Here is a 21,822-nt window from a genome sequence, read left to right as displayed (position 1 = left end):
AAGGTGTCTAACTGATCTGTAGATTCAATGAAATTCTCAACAGAGGTGTCTGTGTGTGTGTGTGTGTGTGTGTGTGTGTGAAAATTGATCTGTTGTTCTAATATTTATATGAAAAAGCGAAGGACCAAGAATACTCAAGGTAATCTTGAGGAACAAGAAGAAAACAGAGGATTTTACACCACTAGCTATCAAGACCTAAATCTACAGTAATTAAGATAGTCTGGTATTGGTGAAAGGATAGACAAATAGACCTACAGAATTGAACAGAGATTTCAAAAACAAAGATGAAAATGCATGGAGTGAGGAAAGGATGGTCTTTCAATAAATGGGGCTTGATCAATTGGCTATCCACATGGAAAAAGTTAAAGCATCTTGACTCTACCTCACACTGCACACAAGAATCAATTCCAGGTGTATTATAGATCTAAATAGGAAAGATAAAACAATAAAACTTTCGGAAGTTAACATAGGAGAATATTCTTATGATCATAAGCAGAACCATATGGGAAAAAATGACTAATTGTACCACAATAATATCAAGAATGTCTGTTTATCAAAGACACCATTAACAGAATGAAAAGACAAGCCACAGGGTGGAAGAAGATATTTGTGATATGTATATCTTACAAAGGACTTAAATCCAGAATATACAAAAACAGAAAAAATGTCTACAAATCTCTAAGAAAAAATGTAGACATTCCAACAGAAAAATGATTCGAATAGGCACTGCCTTAAAAAGAATTTTCAAATGGCCAATAAACATTTGAAAAGGTAATCATCTTCATGGGAAATGCAAGTTAATGCTACAATGAGACACAGAGCACTGAGATCTTGGTTTCTAAAAATTATTATCTAATAAAAGGAATCAGGGCTCCATAGAGAAATGGATGATTCTTAGACTGAGGCAGAGAAAGTAAGAATATAAACCAGGAGTATCTTATAGTACCAGAAAGTAAGAAAGTGCTTAAGAAAACAAAAAGATGGGGGTGGGGGCACATTAAAGGAACATGGGAGCCACAGTGGCCAAAGTTGGAAAAATTTGAGAAACAAATAAATAATGTACTATTGGATTATAACCCAAAGTATAAAATTAATATATGTGAGTATAGTATGGATAGTATACAATCATCCATACTGATATGAATGAATGAATGAATGAGGGAAATGAGACAAATCTTCCTTGCAGAAGAATTCCAAACAATATGTGTAGAATACTCCATCCTCCGTAAGGTGATACTTAATTCTCCCTTCCCCCGCCTGAGGATGGGCTACACTTAGTGGTTCCCTTCCAAACTCTCGAATAGGGAAAGGGGAAATAGTGACTTTACAGTGGCGAAACTGGCAAACCCCACCTTACCCAAGTGATGAAGGTTAACATCATCAGTGATGTCACGTGGACGGTATGTAGTCCTTAACTGCGGTGTAATGAGAAGAGCACTTCACCTCTGTGGTATTCTTTCCAAAAACCTTCAGCCCCATCCTAACAATGACATCAGACAGACCCAGACTGGGGGATATGTCACAGGATACCCAGCCAGTATTTCTCAAGACCATCAAGGTCATAAAAACAAAGAAAGACAGGGAAACTGTCACAAACCAGAGGAGGCTTGGGAGACATGACAATCAAATGCAATGTGGTTCCCTGGAATGGCTCCTGGACCACAAAGAGGACAATAATGGAAAAACCGATGAAAGTCACATAAAGTCTGAAGTTTACTTAATAGTAATGTACCAATTAGTCATGTACCAGCTAGCCAGCCCTGGTGGTCTAGTAGTTAAGATTCAGCGCTCTCACCACCCGGCCCGGGTTCATTTCCTGGTCAGAGAACCATACCACCCGTCTTTTGGTTGTCATACTGTGGCGGCTGTGTGATGCTGAAAGCTACGCCACCGGGATTTCAAATACCAACAGGGTCACCCATGGTGGATAGGTTTCAGCAGTGCTTCCAGACTAAGATAGACTAGGAAGAAGGGCCTGGCCGGCCACTTCCCCGACAAAACTCTTTGGCAGTATCTACAAAACCTGAGTATATGTACAACTTAGGGCCCAGCAATTTTCCTCCTAGATAGATACTCAAAAGAAATGCATGCATATGTTCATGACAAGCCCTGTACAAAAATGTTTATGGCAGCACCGTTCATAATAGCCAGACACTGGAAACAGTGTAAATACCCTCCAGTAGTAAAATGGATAGATCAATTGGGGCATTCACTTCCAAAGCACCATTTGAGCAATCTGAGGATGGTGCACAGCTGTCCAGGTGTGATCTTATTTTGCTAGGACTTGGGCTTACATCTGTTTTTGGCTGCCATTTATTGAGTGCTTACTGTGTACCAATACACAGCTCACAGAATATCATACAACAATGAGACTGACCAAGTCATTGCTACACCGAAGATCATGGATGGATTTTACAACCAAGGCCAAACAAAAGGAGTCAAGTCCAAAACAAACAACGAAAAAACATTCTGCTTGATTTATAAAACCGGCGAAAGTAATCAATGCTGACAGAAGTCGGCGCAGCGGTCACGTTTGAGGTGAGAGTGTGTAATGATTGGGCTAGGCATGAGGAAAGATTTGGGGGTGCTGGGTTTCTGGTCCAGTTGCTGGCTACCCTGAGTGTTCACTCTGTAAAAATATATCCCACTCCACTCTTAGATCTGTGCTCCTTTCTCTGTGTACATTACACTTCAATAAAAACTTTTCTTAAAGCTAAAAAAATGATACATAATACTTCAAACCTGTTTAATTTTAACCTAAAGCATATAAATGCACGTTCATTCACCACTCTTTTGATGTGGAGCCAAGGCTTTTCTTTGAGAACGGGTCTGCTGACTGGAGCTTCTTGTCATCTTTCTTACACAAACCACACCCATAATGCATCATCTACAATTTCCAGCGTCAGTTTCTTTGAAGTAGAGAGGGACCTTAAAGACCCTTGTAAAGATTCTGAGTACAGAATCTTGCTAGAATTTTATGATTTTCTCAATCCTTTCATTGTCTCAACCACACCCAATTCCATAGCCATTTTTTCTGTCAACAATTCTCTTGAGGAAGTCTTTTCAAAGCTTTCAACTCAACATTCATAGAAACATTTCTCTTTATTTGCACACATTTTATTTTATTGGTTAATATTTCATTAAGTAATTAACAACTAAGACTGGCATAAATAGATGTGGAACTAAACACAAATGATCCTTGATGGACATACAATTCCTCTGATGGGAGCAGACCCACATGGGTGTCCTGGAGAGCAGCCCAGACTTGCAGGCACTTCCCATGATGTGGGCGCGCGTTCAGCACTGCGTTTTGCAGAGGAAATGAAGAGCTTGACTTAATCCCCTGTGTTTGTCAAGTGGAGAGCTCTCCCATTGTTAAGTATGCCCCCAAACTCCCAGCTGCTACCATTGGTCATTTTTTGATCATCTCTCACCTGGTCCCCTATGGAGGTCCCTTAATAATTTTCCATACAGGTATCTTTCTATTTTCCTAAAATATAAAGTACGCACGTATTTCCTGCTTAAAACTCTTTAAATGTAGAGTCCCTCAGGTTTGGTGAGTGCTCAGTGAATATGTGTTGAATGAGCAAATGACTAAATATTTGGGTGCATGAGTTTTCAGTTCCTCCAGGGCAAAGTTCCAGCTCTTTGGTCTGTCCTACAAGGCCCTACCTGGTCAGATCCTTGTCGCCTGCCCAGCCATCTCATCTTACATCTCCTTCGTGCATCCTGCACTGCAGCCCCACTGAGCGTCTCCGGGTCTCCGGCCTCATGCCATCACACACACTGGTCCTCGGCTGGAAGTGCTCTTTTCCCATTGCCTTCCACGGAGGCACCTGGGTACGACTCCACCATCCCCTCCTCCTCAAAGCTGTCCCTGACGCACCCCAGCAGAGTTCATCAGTAGCTCTGATCTCCTGCCTTACAAATCCTGTTATTATCATTCCTTGTCTTATGCCTGTCTCCCCCACAGACAATGCAGCAGGGAGGCTTGAGGGCTGGGATTCAGCCCCCTTATTTGGCTTCACAGTCCCAATGTCTACTCAGCCTTGGCATAGAGCTGATGCTCAACACAAATGTGAAGGCGGGAGTCAGCTGGCCTAAGTTCAGATCCTGGCTCTGCCTCTTGATAGCTGTGGAGCCTTGAGCAGATTCCTTCTCTAAGACTGTTTCCTGTCAAATAGCAGCAGTGATACCTACCTTTCAATGTTTCTGCGAAGATTGAATGAGATCTCCTATGTAAAGAGCATGGCACACAAAAAGCACGCAATAAGCAGAATCTAAAGCCACATGGCAGTGTTCATTCTCAAGGTCTGGACAACTGTCCATAGATGTCCACCCAGATCAAATGCAAGTCTGGATGTGGTGAGAAATCCAGTATCTACACAAGGTAGACCCTCGATAAATATTTCTCGAATGAATGAATGATGCTCTTCTGTCCCCCACCCCCTTCCTTTGTCCTGCTCTCCTCTTTGCCCTTACCGCCATTCTCCACATTCAGGCCCCAGCTCTGTGGGTAATTTGAAATTAAAATCCCCAAGTTATTTTTCATAAGCAAGAACAATCACTCTTGGGTCTGCTGGCACAGCATCCTGACAGGGGGCTGGCAAAAGCCAGTTCACAGTGAGCCCTGCCAGGGGGCTGTGCACATGCTTCTAAGAATAACTCAGTGTCCAAGAATGCCGCCTGTTCTATCGCAAGCTGGGGCCGGCCGGCAGCTGGTTTGCATTAACATCGAGAGTGATGGTATTCCACTTTACTACACTGAGGCCAGCGCACCTCCTTCCCTTCTTCTGTTCCTGCTCTGGGCTGCTATTGAGCAAGCAGAGTCTTCACTTACCAGTCTTGAAAGCACCAGGAAGGGGTCTGGTTAGAGGTAAATTGCAGAGTAGATGAAGTCTGTCTTTTGGATCCTTTCATCTCACATCTGGGTCCTACATCACACTTCTATTTGGGTATCGCTCTGTGTCCCCCTGTGATCTCAGTAGTCCAAGGCCACAGGAACATCCCATCTAAAGCTGCCCTCATGAGAGCAGGTTATGCCTGGGTTCATGCATGACTTTCTCTCCTTCATTCATTCATTCATTCATTTCCACACCAGATTACTGAATACTAAAACTACAAAGGAGCTAGAGATCACATAGGCAGGCAGCTTGGTCTGTAGTGGTTCTTAGGGTGGAGGGAGCAGCACACTCTCCTAGGGACATTTGGAAATGTCTGGGAGCACTTATTTTTGGGTGGTGTCACATAGAGAAGGGGCACTACTGGAACTTAGTGGGCAGGAACTAAGGGTAAAAAATACGCTGCAACGTATGGAACATTCTCACATGATGAAGAATCGCCCAGCCAAAAAACATCCACAGTCCCCCTCTTGAGAAACACTGCTGGAGTGGAGTATGTCATCCTATACCCATCCTTTCCCCTCCTGCTCCATAGCTTATTGATTATGAGCACAGGCTTCCTCATTCTTGGCCTCTATACATCTTGTCTTCAGACATGTGAAATAGATTGGTTTTATGGTGGAGAGAAAAAGACCATGGGCCACAGAGTCAAAAAGACTAGGACAAATGTTATGTTTCTGCCACTCCAGCTGTGGAAACTTGAGCAGAGTTAATAATTCTCAGAACCCAAGACTCCTTATCTGTGTAATTGTGCTCACAATATCTATCTGATAAAATGATCATGAGCATGGCCGCCATATTGCATAATTCCTGGAATTGAGTAACATGCCCCAGTGGTGAGAATTAAAGAAGAGAACTTACATAGAGTACTGAATGTATAGGAGACATTGAATACTCTGTAGATATTATGTGTGAAGTGCCTTGTACTATGTCTGACCCATAACAGCAGCTCTACAAATATCAAACCCATTCCTTCCCTCCATCCTCCCATAGATGTCATGTGACTTACTGAAGGTCACCTATGATTCATTGAATAAGGGCTCACAGGAAAAGACATGGTCAAAAAAAGAGACTTGGTCAGTAGTCTCATAGAATTTACAAATTAGAGTGTCTGATAAGATCTTTATGTATATATGTGTTTGTATATGTGAGAGTGAGATAGGTATAAAAATTTATTAAACTATAAAGATTTGCTGTCTACCTCTTCTGCACTCTACCTTTCACTATCCCAGAAGAAATGATCTTCTGATCATTTGGTCCATTACCAGGTCCTTGTCATGCCAACAGAGAAAGTAGACAGAAGGATGGTAGAAGCCAAATTGCTATAAGTAAAACAGGATGAGGCAGAAGCATGGAGGAAGGAAAAAGGAGACATCATAGAAACTGAGAAAGAATGAGGGAGAGAAAATGAGAAGCAGCTTCCTGGAGGAGTGGGACCTTGGGGCAAGAGATTCTTGTACAGGTGGCTTTGGGATTATCAAGTTGCTGGGGTGCTTCACTGTACAGAGACTGTAATCAGGGTAGCCCCATTATGAGCTGCTGAGATGTAGTTATGATTGGCTAGAACTCCCAAAAGATTCTTCCTAAAGATTTACACAGAGTGGTGTAGTCACTAGGTCCAGGTTCTTGCTTCCCTTCACTAATGCTTTCAGCTTCACACCACATCAACCCAGATATAAAACCCAGCTCTTTCTTCAATTCCCTCCAAAATCTGCTCACTCAAAGCTCTTGAGAGAGCGGCAGACTTCCCTCAAGGTGTGAAGGAAGCAAAGAAAAGGGATTACATCAATGCAGCACAACCAACACCATGAGGAGCATCAGACACTCCTCCTTTTAAAATGCCTTGGCCACTCACCACAGGAGGCTGCTCTTCACTGCTCAGTGGGCCCACCTTGACTGACCTCACTCATTCCTCCTTCTCTTCCCTCTTCCTTCCTATCACCTCTCTTCTCTTCTCCTCCCCTACCTCTCAGAAGCAGAAAACAAATTCCTCTCTTTTTCTCAGGGAAAGCACCTGAGCCATCTCTCTATGTGCCTGTGAGCCCACCAAAGCCCAGGACTTTCGGGCTTGCCTACCCCCTTAAAGGACAAATCAAGATGCTTTTAGTCAAATCTGCCCCATCCCTGAGAGGATGAAGTTAGATCGTAAATGTTTTACCTCATTTTTCCCATCTACAACTTATATAATAAATCCAAATTGGTGAGAGAAACAAAGCGTTATGGAAATCCAGTGGGCTGGTCTGGGAGGGTTTCCTGGACAAGGTTGACATTAAGTAGACCCTTGAAGGATAAATGGAATTTGAAGAGGACTGGAGAGGAAATCCAGTGGTATCACCACATAAATAAACATGTGGAGGCTGAATTGGCACAGAACATACAAGGGAGAGTGAAGAACTTGTTCAAGCTGCAGCCAACAATGCATTGGCTAGCAGTGAAGAACAAAAATATGAGAGTGGAGGTGGAATCTGAGTGGAAGACTCTGAAGGTATCAGGTCAAGAATCTGAGCAAGATCTGATCTCTTCTTTGGGATAAGCTAATTCATTTTTAGGACTTTTTTTCTTAACCAAAACCATATCAACGATCGTTTTAGATATACAAAAGTAAAGCAAGAACATCTTGGAAAAAGACAGAAATCCAGTAGATTAAATACATCTCATTTAGACAAACGAGCTGAATAGCCCATTTGGTTAGGCTCAGAGCCCCCCAGAGCTAGGTTTCTTTGTTATTGCTTTTTGAGGTCAAAAAGTTTCTTTACTATATGGATTTGTCTACCATAGAGCTGAACCTTTTTTTATTCTTTCAGAGTTGGGTGTGTTTTCCTTCAAACAATTGTTTACAGAAGGATCAGGATTCAATGGACAAATGCTTGGAAGGAACTGGAAAATGTGCCTCCTGTCCCTCTCAGAGAGGATAAGTGACAGGGAAAAGGAGTTGGATTGCATTTGGTACAGGTCAACAAACACAGATCTGACACGAGGATCATCAAAACAGCTCCATTGTTCTCACAGCCTGACTTCACAATGCTTACCTTAATAAATGCGAACTTACAGAATAAATCCATCCTGAGAAAACACTGCTCTAGTCATTCACTTCAATATGTGAAGTCTCCTCATAAAAATTACATTTGATAAAAGGATTCCTATAGTCTACAACTATAATTTTTCCCTACCCAGCATCCCTTCCCTCTGATTCTGGAAATGGCACTCCAGTTTTCCCTCGTAGGCTAGCCCCCTCCCTCTCTCTCTCAGGCACTTGGTTTGGCTGGAATCCTGCCCTGTCACCATGATACAAGGGGTAACAGTAGTATTACCAGTCAGGGCAGGCCATTCGCTGGCCGTGGTGATTGGTGGCCTGCCCTCACTACCCAGTCTGAAGTAGAAACCCAATCCCTTTTAATTCACTCTCCCTATTTTGATTTTCTGCACAGCTCTTACATTATCTGATGTCTTTTCTTATTGTTTACTCATTTTTCTGAGGAGGGTGTGTGTGTGCCTGTGTGTGTGTGTGTGCACACATGCACAAATATCTCCCACTTCTGGAATGAATTCAGGGATCTTGTATGTCTTTTTTTTTTTTTTAGTGAGGAAGTTTGTCCCTGAGCTAACATCTGTGCCAAGCTTCCTCTATTTTGTATGTGTGATGCCTCCACAGCATGGCTTGATGAGCAGTGTGTAGGTCTGTGCCCAGGATCTGAACCCACAAAACCCCGGCCGCCAAAACAGAGCACGCGAACTTAACCATTATGCCACTGGGCCTGCCCCTGTGGGTCTTGTATGTCTTTTTAATGCTATATCCCCAGTAACCTAAAATGCTGCTGGAACCTGGAAAGCAATCAATGCATCTTGGTTGAATGGATTAACAAACAATAAATCAACAACATGGTTCAGTAGTGGAAATATAACATAAGTGGGTCCCATAAGAGCTAATCCTGGAAATGTTACAGTCATGATCAAGGAATAGTCGTTAAATTGTGAGGCTGTAAACCTAGAGCTGCCAGAGGCCACCTCGAGAGTAAAGCCCCTCACCCTAAGAATGAAATCAAAACCAAGGAAGATAGAGACAGAGATAAAGAGAAATCGCTTCTTGATAAAATCATGTGAGCACCTGGATCTAGCTATGCCTGAACTCAGTAACTCTGGACTTTTTAGTATTGGATGTGCATCATTAGGACTCAGCTATCAGGCTACAGGTGTGCTTGCTTACCTCTGCAACACAGCCAGGATCAGCTGTACAGAGCAATACAGGGGATGTATTCTCCCTCTAGGAAGGAAGGTGTCTGCATCACACTTTTCCTAGACACTTATCCCAAAATGAGGAAAAACATTAGCAGGAAACATTAGCACACACATTGATTCCTGGGGGGCTGAGGGAACAGCTCAAACCTCATGGAACAAATACAGATAAAACAGACGCCATGGCCCTGCGCCCACAGTTCCTTCCACTTCCCTTCACAGGAAAACTGCTTGAAGGGGGAAACCAGACATCACCGTTCCGAAAGGGTGTATGGTACTTCTTCAGCATTTCTCTCTCGGGGCCCAGCATGGGATAGGAAGAAAGAGCACTGATCACATCGCCGAAGGATCTGGGTCCTAGTTCCTGCTCTGTCTCACTCTCTGGTTTGAGGCCACACAATTTTCCCCTTGTTCAAGCAACACTTACTGTGCACAGTCCTTGCTCCAGCTTCTGTGAGGGCTGCATTCCTATGATTCTTCTTGTTGAAGACAAGTAACCAAAATTCAGATGAACTAGTTCAAGCCAAAGGCGGAACAAGAACATTTATGGACTCTGGGGATCTTAGGAAAACCTTCAGGAAAATCCAAGTTGTATGAAGTGTAACACTGGATTAGCGAGGGAATGCCCCAGGCATTCCCTAAAAATCTGGAGAGCTTCAGGGACTGAGGGTTCTCTAGTTATGGCTTTAAAAATCGAGAGATGGACAGCTCTTCATATGACAACATCTCATTTCCACACACCTCATTCTCATTCGCCTCCTTCTTCTGTGACTTGGGATGCATGGTCTCTACAGGCTAGACCAGGAAAGAAGAGTAAAGAGGGCTGTTTGAACATAATGTGGCCCAGGAGATATGGGAAATCATATCTACCCACTATCGGAAATCAGTTTGGAATATGATGTTGGAGTCAGATTGTTAAGAAAGTTTGCATTCACTCTATTGAAAAATGGGTTATTATTTAAGACAGACCATATTCATTTATTGTACCATATTTATTAAGCTCATAGTATACACAAGGCCCTATACTAAATAATAATATAAGGCATAGCTCTTGATCTCAAGAGAATTGCCATCTAATATGGCAGTTGAAAGATCAATCTAGAAACGTCTAGAACAGCATTGTCCGAGAGAAATATAATGTGAGCCACAATGTAACTTTAAATGTTCTAGTAACCACATTACGAAAATAAAAAGAAATAAGGATTTTGTTCTGACAATATATTTTATTTAACCCAATATATTCAAATTATTTCAACATGTAATCAATAAAAGAAAATTATTAATGATATTTTACATTCTTTTTTTTCTTACCAAGTCTTCAAAACCCAATATGTATTTTATACCTCAGTTTGAAGCAGCGCCCTCTCAAGTGTTCAACAGACACATGTGGTTAATGGCTATCATATTGGACAACACAAACCTCAAAGATGTTAACAGGAACATCATTACAGTTCTTACACTTCCACGGAGGGGAAGTAAAGAGAGCATTTGTCCTTTTTGTCCATTGCAACTCTTTTCCTTGACTGGTACCCTGATATTCCCCTCCAGAGCCAACTGTCCCCAACTTAGCTCATATGTATTTTGATAGAGCTGATGCCATGCCAGATCCAGAAGTGACTACTCAGGTCATTGTATGGCTCTGGACATAGTGATTTCTTCAGAGAAGGACATATGACCCAATCAGAGTCATTGAAATATAACAATTCTTTTGTTTGGATTTCTGAAAAAGAAACATAACCTCTTATCTGTAGCACTTAAATCTGGGAGGATGTGAGCCTGTGGTGCTAAGGGCCACCATGAAGAGCCTGAGAAGGAAGCCACCATGTTAAAGGCAGGGAGAGACAAAGATAAATTCAGTTCTCATGGCATCAATCAAGCTGCTAAAGAATCCTGAACTTTACAGTTACATGGATCAATAAACTCTTTACTAAAGCCAGTTTGAGTTTGGAGAGTTTCTAAAAAGAGTCCTGATATAATAGGGAACTTCTGCTCCACTCCCCGGGAGAAGATAGTATAGACTCGTTTCATCTAGTTTCTCTCTCCACCCTTGTATCCTGTACCTGAGAAGAGAAGTAACTTAACTGGTGATGTCAGCAAATCCTGACATCCATTGGGCTACCTGTATCAGGAGACAGCATCACTACACTGAAATAGCAATGGGCTTATCTCTCAATCTCACTGGTCTCTTGCTCTCTTGGATCACACACCCAGCCAAGAATCTGCTCTCTCTGTCGCAGCTTCTCTTCCTACAACTGAGTGGCTGAGTCAGGTCTGCCCTGGGGGACAGCCTCTGATTCCTGCGTCCACATTGGTGCCTGATTAACACCAGAAACATATTTGTAATTGTGGTGTATTGACTGAGTTTCTAAAAGATGATCAGACATTAGTGGGAAACAACGCATTTCTATAAAAAGAAGATGAAATGAATGTCTTATCAGAAAAACTCTCTCTGTTTCTCTGCGTCATGCCCCTATGGGAAATTCTCAACCAGTTTAATTAAATTTCTCAATCCCTAAACTTCACCACTTATTCATCAAACATTAAGAGATATACACAGGGCGTGGTAACAGTCATTGGAAGCACTAAGACAAACATGTCACTAAACTCAAGGAGACAATGTCTAGTTTTTATGAAAACGTTTTAAAAATGAAATAATGTAATAAGAGAGAGAGAACAAGGAGGAAACATTGAGAAATGACACTTTAAAAAAGTCAGGGATAGCAGCTACACTAAATTTAAGTGGACAATAGAGTCCGATAAAAAGACAGAGACTGGCAGACTGAATGGGGGAAAAATTATCTAATTAAATGCTGTCTAAAAAAGACATACTTTACATTCAAAGATATGAGTATATTGAAGTAAAATGATGGAAAAGGAATACCATGCAAAGAGTATCCAAAAGAGAGCTGGGGTATTTATACTAATACCAGACAAAATAGACTCAAAGACAAAAATTCTTACTAGAGACAAAGAGGAACATTTGATAATGATTAAAGGGACAATCCATCAGGAAGATATAAATTATAAACATATATTTACCTAATAAGAGAGCCCCAAAATAGATGAAACAAAAACAGAGTTGAAGGGAGAAGTAGACCACTCAACAGTAACAATTGGAGATTTCAATTTCCCCTTCTTTCTATAATGAATAAGATATTCATTTTTGATGGATCCATTTCAATAATGAGCAGATTAGCAACAAATAAATAGAAGATTGAAAAACACTAAAAAACAAGTATTTGATTCTCTAGACCTAGCAGACATCTATTGAACACTCTAGCCAACAGCAAAATACATATTCTTCTCAAGTGCACATGAAACATTCTCCAGGATAAACAATATGTTAGGCCATAAAACAAGCCTCAATAAATTTAAAAGGAGTGAAATTATATCAAGTATAGGAGTATATGAAGAGGAAAGATCTTAAATCCATAACCAAACTTTCTACCTAAGAAACTGAAAAAGGAAGAGCAAATTAAAGACAAAACAAGTAGAAGGAAGGAAACAATAAAGATTAGGGTGGAAATTAACGAAATAGAGAATAGAAAACTATAATAGAGAAAAACAGTGAAACCAAAAGTTGTTTCTCTGAAAAGATCAACAAAAATGACAGACTTCTAGACTCATCAAGACACAGAGAGGAAATCAAATTACTAAAATCAGGAATGAAAGATGGGACGTCATTACCCATTTTACAGAAATAAAAGGATTCTAAGATAATAGTATGAACACTTGTTTGCAACAGATTAAATAACGTAAACTAAATTTAAAAATTCCTAAAAAGACATAGTTACAGAAACTGACTCAAGAAGAAAGAGAGAATCTGAATATACCTATAACGACAAATTAAATTAATAATCAAAAAGTTCCACAGTAAAAAGTCCAGGCCCAGAAAGCATCACAAGTGAATTCTAACAAACATGTGAAGAATTAATATCAATCCTTCAAAAACTCTTTCCAAAAATAGAAGAGGAGGAAATACATCTCAACTCATTTTAGGAGGCCAGTATTACCCTGATAACCAAACTAGCCGAAGGTGTCACAAGAAAAGATAACTACAGACCAATTCACCTTGTGAATAAAGACATAAATATTCTCAAAAAATGCTAGTAAATTGAATCCAGCAACATATAAAAAGGATTATGTATCATGATCACGAGGAATTTATCTCAGGAATTCAAGATTAGTTAAATATATGAAATCAGCACATGAAAATCAATTAATGTAAAACACAATATTAATAGAATAAAAGAAAAAAATACATGATCATCTTAATAGACGCAGAAAAAAGCATTTGACAAAATCCAAGACCCTTTCATGATAAAAACACTCAACAAACTAGAAATAGAAAGGAACTTCCTCAACCTGATAAAGGGCAAAGAATTTAAAGAGGGATTTCTTTAAAGAAGATATACAAATGGCCAGTAAGCATATGAAAAGATGCTCAAAATCATTAGTCATCAGGGAAATCCAAATCAAAACCACAATGAGATACCACTTCACACCCACGAGGATGGATATAATAAAAAAGACAGACAATTACAAATATTGGCAAAGATGCGGAGAAATTGGAACTCTCATATATTGCTGGTGGGAATATAAGATAGCAGCCACTTTGGAAAACAGTTTGGCAGTTCCTCAAAAAGTTAAACACTGAGTTATCATCTGACCTAGCAATTCCATTCCTAAGTATACGTACAAAAGAATTGAAAACATGTCCACACGAAAACTTGTACATGAATGTTCATTGAAAAATTATCCATAATAGCCAAAAAGTGGAAACAACCCATGCGTTCATCAACTGATGAACAAATAATCAAAATGTAGTGCGGTGTATCCATACAATGGAATATTATTCAGCCATAAAAAGGAATGAAGTACTGGTACATGCTACTGCATGGGTAAAGCTTGAAAACATTATGGTAAGTGAAACAGGCCAGTCACAAAAGACCACATATTGTGTGATTCCATTTTTATGAAATGTCCACGATAGGCAAATGGAAAGAGACAGAAAATAAACTAGTGGTTGCTTGGACAGGCAAGAGGAGTAGGAGGGTATGGAGAGTGAGCGCTAATGGGTACAGTGTTTCTATTCAGGCTGATGAAATGTTCTGGAATTAGAGAGCAACGATGGGTATAAAACTTTGTGAATATACTAAAAATCACTGAAATGTATACTTTAAAAGGGTGAACTTTACGGTATGTGAATTATATCTCAATCAAAGCGCCATTAAAAAAAGACTTTAAGGGCCCCAGGAAGACTTCCCAAAAAACGTACCCCAAAATTGACCTTAGAAGGGAAAAAAAGTTTATGATAATCAACCAAGGCACATTTAGTAAGGAATTTTCAATGGAAGTTTACAAAACACTAAAGCTAAATACAATAGAAATCACTAAAATTAGAATATACACGCTCTAGAAGCTTACAGTCTAACTGAGGACACACTGACAGGAAATAAGAAAATATAGATTCCTTAGCATTTGCTAATTTCCTACTATATTAGGCTTTTTGATAACCTATATATTATATTTTCATTTATATCTCAAAACATCCTAGTTTTGAAAACTAAGACTATGAAACTCAGAAAGGTTGGTTGAATTTCCAAAGACAATTCAGCTACTGGATAAAACACCTGGGCTTGAATCAAAGTCGCCTTCAATACCTAACCACACGATCCGCGTCAGGTCTGATAAGTCTTGGGTGACGAACGAACTTCATGATTCTCTTATCTGACCTGCTCTAGCCATCCTTTTTCCAGGACATCTGGTAGATCACAGCAGAGCCCCAACTGCACCAGTGGACCAGTGGGCTATAAAAACAGCCCAACACATTCCAGAACATAGCATACAAAACTCTTTCTTCCTGCCACATGGATATACTTGCCCCACCCTGTACGAATGACTTATTTCTTCTTACGTACAATTGTTTGCTCTCGGAGAGCTACAACCTTTGTGTTTCCAGCAGAGACGTCATGCTCTTGGATTCTGATCCCATTTCAGTTGCAAGTTAAGGGAGCCTGGTTGGTGTTCGGTACACTAAACAGTAACCAAAATAAATATCCTGGAAGCCAGAAGCCCCATGTTGTCTCCCACTAGGGAGGTTGCGAGGTTTCCGTTGTCAGTGTATGGTTCCCTTTCAAGACAAGGCTAGCTATGTATGTGCTAAGTAGGAATGTTACATGATCCACCCCACCCCCCATTGGTGCTAAAAGGAAAATATGGGTCGAATATAAGAGAGAAAAATGGCGCCAGAAAGAAAGAAGAGCCAAACTAAATTTGGCATTTCACCTTTCATTTCCCCCCAAATGCTGTCTACCCACAGCCCCAACTCAGTGTCAGATGTTTCAAATGTTTTCATTGTTCCTTCCCCCAGCCCAGCTCCAAATCCCAGAAAGAAAGGGGGGAAAATCAATGCCATACAGATGTGTTTATCCCCTCTTGCCTGGATAAAAGACTTCTTTCAAGTACTGTGCATATCTTCCAGGCTGAATCTCTGCACGCTTAGGAATGCCACATGGCGGTCCGGTCAGGGCTGCTCTTGTGCTGTCCTTTTCATGTCAAATCCAAGCTTTTGTTCTCTGATGTTAAGGTTGACAGATGTGTTCGCAGGCAGCCAGCACGCTGAAAACACATGGCAGACCGAAGCCCCTGGTCTCCTTGGCCAAAATATGGCCAATGACATTGGCAAAAACCTCCACAATTTCCCAACAGGCTCCAGGATCTCACTGGCACGGAGACGGGGTGAGATGAGGATGATGCAGGGCTGGGACCATGCTTGGGAAAGAGAAAGGGAGGAGAAACAGCAGTGGGTCCTCACTTCATCCCAGGACCTGAGGGTACTACCATTAGATCTGGTATGCTCGGTGGGCTGGGTTTTGATATTAAGTTGTATCAGAGGCTTGCAAAACCTTGTATTACTCGACTCTCTGTTTCCTGATGTGCACACACAGGTAAACAGCTCTCTCCCTTTCCCTCTTTCCTTCCTTCCATCCTTTCTGCTTTCTCTCCTTCCCTTCCTTTTTCCCTCCCTCCCTTCTTCTCTCCATTTTTCCTTCCTTCCTTCTTTCTTTTTTTCTATCTATCTGTTTTTCTGTATTTCTTTTCTATCCTCTCTCAAACTCTCTTTTTCCTTTCCTCCCTCTTACTTTCCTTTCTCATGCTCACTTTCCCATCTTTATCTCTGCTTTTCTTCCCCATGTCTATCTCTCTATGCTCCACCCACATACATCTCTCTCTCTCTCTCTCTCTCTCTCTCGCTCTCAATCTCTCACATGCACACGCGCAGGTGCACACACACACACACACACACACACACCCCTCTCTCTCACACATGTCCTTCTCAAGTCTCAGAGACTGAACCGTACTGAAGCCTCCACATTTCTACCCTTTATTAATTGTGGATCCAGGTCGTCTTGCTATGGCTTTTCCCAGAGTTCTAGGCTGCTGTTTCAGGTTATAGGAAATACTCTTGCTGCCTGCTGAAGTTTGGGCCACTGTCTTAGCAGCAAGTCATTTTATATTTATAGAACGGAATTTTTACATGTGTCTGATTTTTCCCAGAAGTTCTTGTCCTTTGCTCTCGGCATTGTGCAATCTCATTTCTCCTTCTTGCCCCAGCGATGGGCAACCTGATTCCTCTGCTCTGCTCCAAGGGCAGACAAGGGTTTCCTCGACATAAGGGACCCAGTCAGACAGAGGCACTGTGTCACAGCTGGCCCTGATTCTCTCCCCACTTCATCCTCACCCCCTCTGTCTGCACTCTTGCCAATTTGTCTGAGTCTGGAATTTGCCAGCTGCTACCCCTTGTGACCAGAATTTTTCAAGAAATTTTGTTAAGAACCTCAGAGAAATGTAATCTACATCTGTGATGCTATGGAGAGAGCACGGGTTGAGGGGGCAATGCACCTGTATTTGAACTTTACAGGAAAGTAGGTGTGTTACCTTAGTCTCCCCCAAGGGGTATTCTCCCTTTATTCCTCCGCAATAGAACCCCCCAAATATTGGCTGGGTACACAGCCACCAGAATAAATACTACACCCCCCAACCTCCCTTGCAGTGGATATGGACATATGACAAAGTTTAATCCATGGGATGTAAGTGAATATGACTTGTGTGGTCCTTATGTATGTAAATCCCTATGTATGTAAACCCTTCTGTGTCTATAATATGGCTTGTATAACTTGTATGTATACAAGTTATATGTATGTATACAAGTTATACAAGCATACATACACAATTTGTATGTATGCTTAAGTGGAATGTTTGTGCCCTTTTTTCTTTTCCTCTTTCCCGGACACTGGATTAAAGTTGTGACAGCTGGAGCTGGAGCAGCCATCTTACACCTTATCATCTTATCATGACTAGAAGGTAATTTAGAGACTATCTAGACCAACAGCATCCCCTTAAAATCAAGAAATTTGGGTCTTAGAGAAGCAGCATCCTTACCAAGGATCTCCCAGCTGTCTATGCCAGGTGTCCCATCAAACTCAAGGCCCTGACCCTTGTGCTGCACCAACCTGCTGCTTCCATGTTGGGAGGAGGCTACAAAAACTATCAGTTCATCCTGTGAGCCTAGGTTCCAGTCTGGGCCACGCTACATCTAAGCCATGTGACAAGACACAGTTTCTTTAACCTCCTTGTATCTTACTTTCCTTATGTGCACCTGGAGATGGTAATAGTACCTGTTATGACGAGCCAAGAAGACGCAGGTGAAGCAGTCAGCTTCCACTGTCGTCTTATCATCCAAGCACAAGCCTTCTACCTCTCAAGGACATGTCCTAGACCGGGGAGACCGAGGCATCAAGGAAGAGGAATAAAATCAAATCAGCACAGAGAACACAAGCACTTTCCCCGTTCTCGGGCTGACAGTGATAAATAGAACCTGGAGCTCATAGCGTAGCTCCAAGAAAGAATTCTAAACAAGGAGACAGGGAGCACAGAGCACTGGAGTCTCCCACCTCCAGGCTCGCTTGCTTATCTGCTAACGCATCATTTAACATGTGCCTTCACACATCACCCAGAAGGGTAATAATCGGGTTGCAGCCTTCTCTCCTAAGTGAGAAATTCCTCATTCCACAAGTGTTAGGATTTCCAGGGATTAGTGTGAAAGGCAGTTAAGCATCTAAATCCCTCGGAATGGAGAGATGGGAAAGTCCCACTCATGCCCCCACCCAGACCCCCTTTCCCTTCTCATATGGCCGCACACTCCCCTTGCCCTGAGTCTTCTGCAGCATCTGGTTGCCCGGAAGGGAGCATTGTATGAAGCAAGAGATGGTAGAAGGCAACCAAGAATCCCACAGCAGTTTGAATGGGTGGCTGTGTATGTCTTACACAAGCTTGAGAACAAATCCTAAACACTCAGCCTTTTATAGATTTCCGACCGCTTGCAAGGCACACATAAGCTGGCCAGGGGCTCCTGTTCTAGAAAGAGAGTTAGAATCAGCCCCGTTGCCTTCTGTCTGTAACGTCCACTGCCACCTTCACAGAGTGGAGGAAGGGGAACTCAAGGCAGTGAGGCGGGGTTGCTGCAGGCTGCAAGGCCCTGGGTCCCCACCCGGCTCCCCCACCACTGGGAAGCTGGCCTGGAGGTCACCTACAGGATTTCTGGTCTACCAAACTACCAGCAGGCTTTTCCCTGACACAAGTTGAGTTGTTTAACCAAGTTTTCCCTTTCAAAATGGCTGCTAGAAAATTATGGGCCCAATTTGCCCCAGAAGTAGGAGGGGGTCATCATGCTGGTCTTTTCAGCATTTTTGCTGGCTCCACTTTAGTCTTATTTCTTGTTTGTTTTGTACCTAATATTTTTTTCAAAGATTGGCACCAAAGCTAACATCTGTTGCCAATCTTTTTTTTTTCCTTCTCCTTTTTCTTCTTCTTCCCAAAGCCCCTGGGTACATAGTTGTATATTTTAGTTGAAGGTCCTTCTGGTTGTGCCGTGTGGGATGCCACCTCAACATGGCCCGATGAGTGGTGCTAGGTCCACGCCTAGCATCCAAACAGGCGAAACCCTGGGCCGCTGAAGCGGAGCATGCAAACTTAACCAATCGGCCACAAGGCCGGCCCCTAATTTTTAAATTGATGCTGTTTTATCTGATTTAAATTGACTCGTAAACCTGTAAATTCATTCTGAATCAAAGCGAAATAAGTAAATACAGCAATCTCTCCTTATCTGTGAGGGATACATTCTAAGACCCCCAGTGGCTGCCTGAAACTGGGGATAGTACTGACCCCTATATACACTATGTTTTTTCCTAGACATACATACCTACAATAAAGTTTAATTTATAAATTAGGTGTGGGGCCGGCCCTGTGGCGTAGCAGTTAAGTGCGCACTTTCTGCTTCTCAGTGGCCCAGGGTTAGCCCGTTTGGATCCCGGGTGCAGACATGGCACCGCTTGGCACACCATGCTGCGGTAGGCGTCCCACATATAAACTAGAGGAAGGTGGGCACGGATGTTAGCTCAGGGCCAGGCTTCCTCAGCAAAAAGAGGAGGACTGGCAGTAGTTAGCTCAGGGCTAATCTTCCTCAAAAAGAGATAAAAAATAAAAATAAATAAAAATTTAAAAACATATAAATTAGGTGCAATAAAGGATTAACAACAGTAACTAGTAATAAAATAGTACAATTATAACAATACACTGTAAAAAAAATTACCATTGATCTTAGCATCTTCAGCATAAGATTTTTTTTCTTTCAAGTCGAGGACTCTCATCTTTTCACTTAAAGAAAGCATTTTACAGCTTCTCGTTGATATATCTGAATTGCCAGCATCACTGCTCTTGTGCTTTGGGGCCATTATTAAGGAAAATAAGGGTTACTTGAACACAAGCACTGAGAGACCATGACAGTCAATCTGGTAACAAGACGGCTACTAAGTGACTAACGGGTGGGTAGTGTATATGGTAAGGATCTGCTGGACAGAGGGACAATTCACATCCTGGGCGGAATGGAACAGGACAGTGAGAGGTGTCATCACATCACTCAGAATGGCAGGCAATTTAAAACTTATGAATTGTTTATTTCTGGAATTTTCCATTTAATATTTTCAGATCATGGCTGACTGCAGGTAACTGAAACCACAGAAAGCAAAACTGCAGCTAAGGGGGGACTGCTGCAGGACAAAACAGTGCCCGCAGGATTGTTTTAGAATCATGAGTAATGTACGTGAACTTTCCAGTATTTTCACTGAGTAGATGCTAAATTACTGGTCGTTACTATTATTCCTGTGACTTCTCACACACGTTATTGGGTTTCTTCTGTACACTCACACTGAGGTCACTAAGACCAGACTGAATATGAAGGAACAGAGACTCAAAGATGTTCAACATGGAAGCTCATCCCCTGGCACATTGTCCCCAGCTGGCGGCTGTCCAATAATTTTTCAGGTAATTTTTGGACACGATTGACTGTAGTTAAAGGCATAGCTAGTAACAACAAATGATTGTTGTTGAGAGTACGATGGTTTTTTTTTTTAGTGATACAGTGTGAAAGCAAGACCATGAAATCCCTAGCAAAAGTAGACAAAAGTTGAAGTTTGTTATCCTACTAATCAGTGATGCGGCTGTACCACCACCCAACCCCAATCATTACGTCACCACCACCACCACCGCCACCATCACTTTCACTATTACCATCATCAACACCACCACTACCACCACCATCATCACCATCATCACCACTGTCACCACCACTACCATTATCATCATCACCACCACTGTCACCATCGCCACCATCATTACCACCACAGCCTCCACCACCGCTCTGGGCTGTCCCCCACCTACACTTACACCCATGATATTAAAGCTTAGCTATGCCTGTAAATACAGTCAAAATAAAACAAGGACATAACTAAAATAAATAAAACAGAGGGAGAGCCAGGCACTCTTTTAGCATAACACAAGCATATATATAAATGATATAACACCTGGCAAATGCTCTAACTATAAGTCTAAAGGCGGAAGAAATAGGTTAAAGAGAAGAGTGTGCCAAAGAAAAAGATAGCTTCATCTTCTAGTCACCATGAGAAGGGAAGCCACCTGGGCAGGTGAGATAAAGAGATCTACACCCAGGGGAAGCTGGAGGCTGAGTTAAAAAGAGACGCAGAGCCACTTCTGAATCCTCCAACGCCACGTGCACCCTGTGAATGCTGGAAGATGGGACTGGAACGTAAAATAAAGGACTCTTTTATGCCTTATACTAGACTCTTTGAGTGTGCTTGGCTGACTGACAGTAAGGGAATTTAATAACGAACTCTGCCAGATCTAGCTTCCATCAGTAGGGGTGTAGAATTAGGGTTATATTGGGGGTCTGCCTAGGGGAAAGAGTTCTTTTGATCTTGCAAGTGGAGCATTTTCCAGAAAAGTAGACTTTTCACACTGTCAAATGGGCATCCTCTGACTTCATTTCCTGGAATTTAATATCTACTTGCTTCAACTTTGAGTCCCATTACCAAAGAGTGCCTTTCCAGGTCCTAGTTTCTGAAAGGGCAGTGAAGAGGGAGAAAACCCCATCCCATCACACTGATGATGGGCCCTCAACTGGCTACCGCTCACAGGGGCACAACACACCACACCAGAGGAGGTTGGGAGAGCACAGGACATTTTCCTTTTAGAGCAAGCTCTGCCACAGATAAGCTGCAGGATCTTGAGTGAGCAACTTAATCTCTCAGATTACGGATCCTCTGTAAAA

General features: G+C 41.9%; 1 long non-coding RNA gene across 1 annotated transcript in view; it reads right to left on the bottom strand.

The window, feature by feature from the left end:
* The window catches only part of LOC111771074 (uncharacterized), a 47,901-nt gene extending 27,027 nt beyond the window's left edge, over nt 1-20,874 (bottom strand). The window contains exons 1-2 of the long non-coding RNA XR_011433534.1: nt 17,816-20,874; nt 15,577-15,908 (exon numbers count right to left, since the gene is read on the bottom strand). This is a non-coding gene — a long non-coding RNA (uncharacterized lncRNA). The remainder of the gene's footprint in view (nt 1-15,576; nt 15,909-17,815) is intronic.
* Nucleotides 20,875-21,822: the final 948 nt, after the last annotated feature.

Source organism: Equus caballus, chromosome 28 (assembly GCF_041296265.1).
Source record: "Equus caballus isolate H_3958 breed thoroughbred chromosome 28, TB-T2T, whole genome shotgun sequence".
NCBI lineage: Eukaryota > Metazoa > Chordata > Mammalia > Perissodactyla > Equidae > Equus > Equus caballus.
This window is presented reverse-complemented; position numbering and strand designations above follow the sequence as displayed.